This window comes from Marmota marmota, unplaced genomic scaffold (genome assembly GCF_001458135.2).
Source record: "Marmota marmota marmota unplaced genomic scaffold, marMar, whole genome shotgun sequence".
Taxonomy (NCBI): Eukaryota; Metazoa; Chordata; class Mammalia; order Rodentia; family Sciuridae; genus Marmota; species Marmota marmota.
The window spans coordinates 102,231-111,057 of NW_026006935.1; positions in this window are offsets into that span (position 1 = coordinate 102,231).

Below are 8,827 nucleotides of genomic sequence, written 5' to 3' on the forward strand. Positions count from 1 at the left end.
TTCCTTTCTCAAGCTTTTAAAGTAAGTCTAGTTTTCTCAAAATCTTTTTAAATGGCATTTTACAACTTTTATAGTTTACCACACAGAGATTATCTCATCTAGAAACATTTCTTTTTTCTTTTAACCTTTCATATTAAAATATATTTTCACCTCTTCCATCTTTTAATATCTCTTTTCTAGCCGTTAACCCTTTTTATAAATTCACATTCTGAAACAACTCTTATAAAATTTCTGATTTAGACAAATTACTCCACTTTAATAAGATGAAATACTTTCATGTTTTTTTTATGGTACTATAATACTATAATTGATACCCAACTGTAACTTCTTATACTCTTTGTATATAAATTATACATGATAGAATCTTAACTCTTAGTAACCTTGTTTTAGCAAAGACACAGACACAAAGCAATATTAAACTTTTTTCCATTTACCAATTTATGAAAACACACATAATGTTTAAATATATTACCTTATGTAACTTAATAAGTAAAGAGTACTTGATTTTATATTTAGTGGTTGATATTTTAACACTTTAGCTTTGTAAATTAATCAGATCTTTGTAGAAACCAAGATCTTAGACAAGTGTAGTAAACAGAAATAGCCATCTCTTTTTGTTGAAGAAAAATCTTTTTACAGGATACCATGATGGTCTCATTGATATACTTAATAACTCGTCTTTAAAAAGCCATGGGCTACATTTTTGTATCGTATCAACATATGTCCTAACTGTTCTTGGTCTTACTGGGGTGCCTCCTTCCTCTAAAAATTTCTCTTCCTTGGGGGTGAACAACTTCAAACCTTGAGTCATCCATTTTCCCCAGTTTGCCTTAGAAAGTTCTAGGAACAGGCAACTTGAAATAAAAAATAAATAAATAAATAAATCAAAACAAGAACACATTGTTTTTTGAATTGGTCACCCATTCTTTCGCTCTTCCTCAGGGACGAGCAATTTCACTTACCTCCAAGTTTCAGATGTTCCCTGCATGGGCCGCCAAATGCTGCAGTCTGGCTGGGCACAAAATCACGAGCCACTCACAGCCTTGTTGATTCAAACAGCAATTCTTTATTCTCGAACTCTCACCGGCACTCTACATGCACATTCTGGGGAAAATCCTCTGGCACTCTACACGCATGTTCTGGGAAAATCCAACAGCACTTTACATGCACGTTCTGGGAAAATCCACACCCTCCACTGGGCTCTGCATACCAAAAAACTCTCTGAATCCCGCGAGAACTCAACGGGAACTCAAGGAGTGGGCACCTGAGGCAGCAGGATATGCCCTATTCCCAGCAGGATCCACCTTAAACCTGGAACCGCCCTATTCCCAGCAGGATCCACACCCTAAACCTGGAACCGCCCTAAACCCGGATCCGCCCTGGTCCTTGAGCAGGGTCACCTTTCTCAAACATTCATGCAATGTCACTGCAAATGACCTGGGTCCAAGGCAAGCCCATTTCCACAATGGAGAGTCCTCCCTCTAAGCAACACGGGGTAGGCTGACAAGGAAATTGCCATGCATCATTCCTACTTGGCTATGGATCTCAGCACTCTACAGTTGTCACTGCTCCTGAGCTGCCTGCCCCTGCCCCCTGCCAGCCTCTTCCTGTGACTCAGCCAAGTCAGCATTATACAGATTTAAGTGAGTCTTTGAAAAATGCTTATTCCACTCCCCAAAGAAAAAAACTCACAAGGACAAGGACATCAGTTGTTCTCATCTTGAATCCCTACACACCATGCACAGATCTTGCCAAAGGTGAGTATACTATATATTTTTTGAAAGAATGTATAAATAAATTTCTTTCAAATAGGTGAAATAAAAAGTAAATGAAGAACTAACGAGTTGAGTGGATAACTAGATGTTAAGAGAGTCAAGGAAGTAAATTCAAGAATGCTGTATAGGGAGGGTTGAAAAAAGACTAAAGACTGGGCTATGTGCCCTGATTGACAGCCTATTTGGTTCCTAGTGCCCCACAGTGCCCAGGTGCTGATCAAGGATTGGAAGCATCCATCACAAGACCTTAAGGGGACTCTTTCCTCTGATTGTGTAGGTGGCTGTGAGCTACTATCTTACTTTGGATTCTAGTTCCATACTGTGTATGCAGTAATTGTGTGACAGGCCAGGTGAGCATTAAACAAAGGCTGTTTTCATTTCTTCAGCTCCCTGTGCAGTTATTTAGCATAACAGACAATAGACAAAGAAAGCATACAGACATTTGTAAGCAGATTTTCATAGTGGTCATCAATATATCATTATTGTAATTCTTCAAAGTTCTTGGTATCTTTTAATTGTATATTCAGCAGGAACAAATCTAAGCTTACCTGTCTAACCAGTTGGTGTGTAATAATTAATATTATTATTTTATTATAATAAAAGACCATCTTAGCTAATATAGCAAGTTATCTTTCTTACAGGGCTATTTTTTTAAACAATTTGCAATATAATTTATTCAGGCTACTTTATATTCACAAAATTTTTTACATACTGTCTACAAGAAGAAATTTCTCTTCTTAATAGGCTTATAAATTTGAGTTTTAATTTTTAAAGAAAAAAATCACCAAATTAACTCAGCCTAATTTATTTAACTCGCTACTTTTACAGAATAAAAAATATATGGAATTTATGTCTCCTATGGCCTTTAATGACTTTCATTGTAGTACCTTAGTTTTTAGTACCTCCATTACAGAATCCTGCAAAAAGGGTCAGTAATTTATGAATATGACAGAAGTGTTAATATTTTTAAAAACTGCATTAAGGAATTTGTTTTTGCCTCTTATTTACTAAACTTTTTAAAAAGTCCTCATGTTTTTAGAAAACATTTATTCACATGCCAGGCTTGATGTTGGGGTTACCAAGATAAAAAATTTGATTTTTATCCCTCAGAAGTTCATTTTACATTGGATATAGAGATGCAGAAACCATGCATTTCTTTACACTGTGATAAGTAATATAATAGAGGTATTCACATAGCATATAAAATTGCAAACAAAGACTAGAGGCATGTTATTTAACTTCAAAATTGACTTCATTGGCAAAGATTTTGAAAGGCGATTATAAGAGTTTTTTTTTTGTTGTTTGTTTGTTTGTTTGAAGGAAAAGAAAATAGCAACCAAATGGTATGTGTGTGTGTGTGTGTGTGTGTGTGTTTGCAGAGTCTTCATGGGGGAGTATGATTGGGGTATTAAAGTATGTGCAAAGCATGTGAAAAGTCATTAAGGCTTCAAATAGCAGTTTCTCACTTTTAGTTCTATATAGCATTTATGTAACCATTGATGAGATGCTGTGGCAGACAAATCAGGGCCATAATGACTCTTTATTCTAAGGATAATGTAAACTCACTGGATTTTATTCAGAATTGTCTCTTAGCTTTTCTTTTCCTTTCCTCTTTCTTTCTTTACACCACATACTCTTGTTCAACATTCACAAAGAGAATATGGCCTCCTTTAAAAGATTTTGACAATTCTAAATAAACATTATAAAACAATTATAATCACATTGATAAACTTTTCCCAGTTACTCTATGGTGAATATGATTTATTTAATTAAAGATGTCACCCTCCTTTTACCCTACTCCTCCCCCAAGACTTAAATGAAATTGTTATATGATTTCTTTGCAGTCACTGTGTAGAAAATAAAAATTTAAGATCAGTGTGGAATGTGGATAGATAATTTTCAGAATAAACTTAGGGGATCTGTTAGGAGGTTATTGTGTACTTCACATAAAAATGATAAATGCCTGAATTGAAGTAGTAGTGGTATGAGCGGACAGAACAGGATTGGTATGGGAGATACTTAAGGAGGTTGGATCAATAGGACTGGGTCAAAGATTGAATGTGGGTTGGAAAAGATAGAAATGTTCAAGTTGACTGTCCAGGTTCTGACTCAGCCTTTTGGGTTGAAAGTGACCATGCTACAGTGTGCTGAATGGTTAGGTTCAGAAATAAGATAGGAAAGATTCTGAGTGTTCCTGGGAATCTAATGATTCAGAGATGGATGTTGTATAAAGTATATGGACATATTAACTGGAGCTCAAGAGAGAGATCTGATAGGCAAACAGATTTGAAACTCATTGCTGAACAGTCAGTTGTTAAAGTTACAGGGTTGGCTAAAATGTTCCAGGACAAATTGAACTGGGATCATAAGAAAAAAATTGAAGAAAATCCCATATTTACAGGGAAGAGGAGAAGATAAAACCTGAAGGATACTAAGAGAGAACATCATAGCAGTAGGAATTAAGGAAAATTATCAGAATCTTGGGAGATGATAGAGAAAATAATTTTAAGATTATTCAAGAAGAAGGAGTCAATGTCAAAAGTGATTAAGAAGTCAAGGGGGATAAACCTATATAATTGTCCACTTAATTTTAGCATTAAAAAGTCATAATGGCCATCATGAGGTGGCATTTTAAGTTTTTTTTTCTTTTAGCACACTGATTTCATTTAGAGAGAGAAAACCGAATGAAAACAAAAGTATTCTGATATCTCAAAAACATTTACTTATTTTTCTAAATGTTCCAGGACCATTTGATCATTTTTAGGAAAAGGAAGAGAAAAGGGCGTATTTTATTTGCTGCTTCAATATCATTATTTCAGTCAATTGTTGATGTTAGTAAATCCATATTACTAAAAATGAAAAAAAACTGTCTTCTCAAATCTCTTTTTTTCAAGACATTAGCTGCATTTTCTTCATTATGTTAAGGAATAACTCAGAATGTTATTTTCTAACATATTATTAACAATTCTAGATTCATGGTACAGGGGTTGTAGTTTGAAGTTTTACATCAAACTAATAATTAATTTTAAAGCAACAGCAACCAAACCTTGTAGCATCTCTTATGAAGGGGGTCCATGTGATTCACCAAATTAATCAGCAAATTAAAAGCATCAAGGAAAATTTATTCCCACATTGAGATTTTGCTCTTTATTCAGGCCTTCCAGTTTAACTTCTAAGTATGGGAGGCAACATATACAAAGTTCAAATCTGGTGTCAATGAAGACAGGAAAGAGGAAGAAAATATAAAGTTTCCCCTCTATTCCCTAAGAATATCTTGTAAACAACAGGTCAACAAGTATTTCAAAGTAATGTGAACACAAAGCTCAAAATAGCCTTGGGCAATACAGGAGAGCACAGAAAGCACTCAACTGTATGCCAAGGACAAAAATCAGATGAGAAGGTACAGGTGAAAAAAACTGGCAGCAGGAATAACATTTTGGGATTAGGAAAGAAAGAGATGCTTCCCAGGATTTGCCAACTTTCTGAAACAGGATTGTGTGAGTTATGCTTCCTAAATAATGTAGCATTTACAACATGGATGGCTAGTAACTCTGGAGATGTTAAACCAATTATGTATTTAATCCCAGGTCAGTATCCATATTTATCAATAAATAATCTCTTCAATTAACTAAAGAAGATTCCAAGAATACATAGCATTTCCTAAGCGAGGGTATCCTTTGTGAATAAATACATGTCTTCTTATTTCTTTGGTCTGTTGTTAACCCAAAGGGCAGAGACAAGAAGGCTAAAATGGGATTTCTATTCTCTCAATAAATTTAGCATTGCTATTTGGAGTCTTTAGCCTTCAGAACATCTACAGAGCAATAGAATTATCTAATTCATATAAGGAGGGACAGAAGACTGTTGTCTGTCTAGAATCAGAGAGGCACTCCATATACTTCAGAAAATTATAAGCACAGAACTTTCCAAAATCTCCTAAGAAGCTATATCTGGTAAATGAAATTTACTTTATAATTGACTGAAAATGTTCTCAGTTGGGAAATAAATTGGAATGTTTATCTAAATATTTCAATAATCTAGCACAATACATAACTTTAAGTCTCGGAAAATCACAGCACATGTCAATATAAGCACATGAACACACACATGATTTTTATATTTCATTTAGGATTTGAGATAAGGAAATGCAAGAATAAACCCTGATATGGAAAATTTTCAAGTCTTCATGAAATTACATGCAGTTGAAGAAATAGAAAAGGCTTCATGACTTGCTTGATGTGCATAAATAATTTTTGAAAGAACTGCAAAAAGATACTTTGTAAAAGAGGCATATAGCTCTAGAAAGTTTATTAAACCAATGATAGCCAAAGGTTGCCAGCAAAGAAAAAGTATTTCAATTTCTGTGATCTTCAGAAACATTCTAATAACATAATAATAACACTACTATTAGAAATAATAAAACATTATTTCATAAGATTGATTTCCAGTTTTCCAAATGTGAGGGCTGTTGGGAACAATTAAAAAGCATTAGAAAGTGCATGAAAATCTCTCTTTGGAATGAATAAAATTGACACTAGAGATGTTGAGGCAGTTTCTTAGCTCCTGCTTGTGAAACCCTGGCCACATATGGGTGACTCCTTTCTGACACCCAGCTCCTATCTCTATTATTCAACCAGATTCATAGGTTGTATGTTAGCTAGAAAATAACCCTTACCTTGCTCCACCTGACAAAAATATTACATATTTTCAGGTTGTTTCTGAAATGTCACCTACTTCATAAAGCCTTTTCTAAATCTCTTCAACTGAATGTAATCTCTCCTTCTGCTGCCCTTGTAAAGAATCTCACTCCTCCCCTTGTGACATCCATTTGTATTACTTGTTCATTGCCCACACTCTTTTTCAACTTCCTAGAGGAACACAGTTTCTTGTTGAGATATGCATTCTTTGTCTCCTTAGACCAATATCAGATAGATGGATAAATGTCAACTGATGCTCAAATATTTTATTTTTAATTCAATTAAATTACAGAGAGGAAGAGTAGGCAGGTATAAAAGGATTTTAAAGGACAGACAGAAGACAGTTTTGCCAAAATGTTCTTTATCAGAAGTGTTCAAATGGGCCTAAAATAGAAGGCATCCTGCCAGTCTATGGACAGACAAATTCTCTTTTGTCCACGCATGTTTTTCGTTTTTCACTCTTATCACCATGGTTTGTTTATTATATTTTTGTCTTACTCACTTCCTTCCTACAGTTGATTTTCAGAATGGTCATGTGCCAGTTGGCTAGAGCATGAAATGTTTCTTTGTGGAAGTCAAAAGTGGTACAATTACAAGGTCATCTTATCTCTGCACTTTTATTCAACCATTTAATTCATCCTGATATTTGACTTTTGTGTACTTCCAACTCATGAACATAACTTTACTTCTGACTTTGGACCCCATTTTAGAAATGTCAGCTCTGAGTTTTGAATCATTATTCTTCTTGTCTCTCCTCACTCTGATTCTTACAATCCTGGCATGCTCTTTTGTAAGATCCTTTTAAGCATTTTTTATTGAATTGAATGGAAAGAAGAGCCAGGGAATGGTATCAAAGACATTGCTTTTTGTATTATCTAAGTTTTAATGGTATCAAAGACATTGCTTTTTGTATTATTATTGTGATTGCTTTTCAGTATTATCTAAGTTTAGAATTTTTTTGTCATCTAGCTCTTCCCCTGTAATTTGTCTGATGGGTATTTCTGTGCTAAGTGGTTCTAAAGTCTTTGTTAGGGACAATTCTGTTTCTATAATGATCCCTTAAATAAAGTGCAATCTAGAACATTCAAACATGGGATTTTATCTTTTTGAATTACTCATTCACTTCAAATTCCAATATGCATAAGTAAAACTTCACAGACTTACTTAAAAGTTTTTAAGTGATTAATTTCAAAGTACATGTAAATTTATTTCTGTGGGATATCAAGATTAAAAGAGATGATATTCTATAAGGTAATATTGTGGTCCTAAAATAAACTTTGGATATTCTTAGTGTATATCATAGCTTTGAAAAAAAATAAAAATTATGAGTTGAATTAAAAGATTCAAAATACATTAGGAGGAGTAAATTACACACTTAAAAACCATTAAATGAGTACAATAGAAAGGATGTGCATAATATTAATTTATTTTAAAATTTGAGTAAGTAAATTAATTTAATTTTGAAATAGTTCTAATCTTATAATTTTGAAATTAATTTTTAAAATTAATTATATTCTCTAAATTAAGTTTCACTTTTTAGAAATAGTCTAAACTTTGTTTTCTCTAAACATACTCTAAAAATAATCTCACAATTTCCAATTCAAATTGATTGAATTTAGTATGCCATGTAAAATTTTTTGCAATTCCTGGTAAGAATAGGAAAAATCAACTGCTTGTTTATCCAGATTATCAGTACTGTTTGAAAATGCATGTAATATTTACTTATGATTTGTTTTTACTGTTGATAAATTTCTTTTTGGAGGAGTGTGGGAGGTAATAATATGTCCTCACTTTAGGAAAAATAAAAGATAAGAATCTATGCTTATTTAATGCTTATTATGTGTACTGTATAAGTAATCTCAGAATTACCTTTTGAAATTTTTGAGGTTCTGAGTTTTTCTTTCTTTCTTTCTTTTTCTTTTCTTTTCTTTCTTTCCTTCTTTTTTTGTTTTTTGCATTTTATAGGGTTAAGTAACTAAGGTGGAAACATTCTAAACAAGTCAAAAGTCAATTATCTAAGGTAATACAAGGAACTAATGAACCTTACGCTGAATTTGTAGATAGGCTTATTCAAGCAGCTTCCAGAATTTTTGGGGATACAGAACAGGCAATGCCATTTATAAAACAACTGGCTTATGACCAAGCAAATCGTTGTTGCAGAGAGGTCATTAGACCATGGAGACATGAAGATTTAAACACATATATTAAATTATGTAGAGACATTAATGAACAAGGGCAAGTCTTAGCAGCAGTACAACAGGCTTTAGATGCCAGGCCAAAAACATGCTATAATTGTGATCAAACAGGACATTTTAAAAGGAGTTGCCCCATAGGAGGAGGGTTTAACAAAGCTAG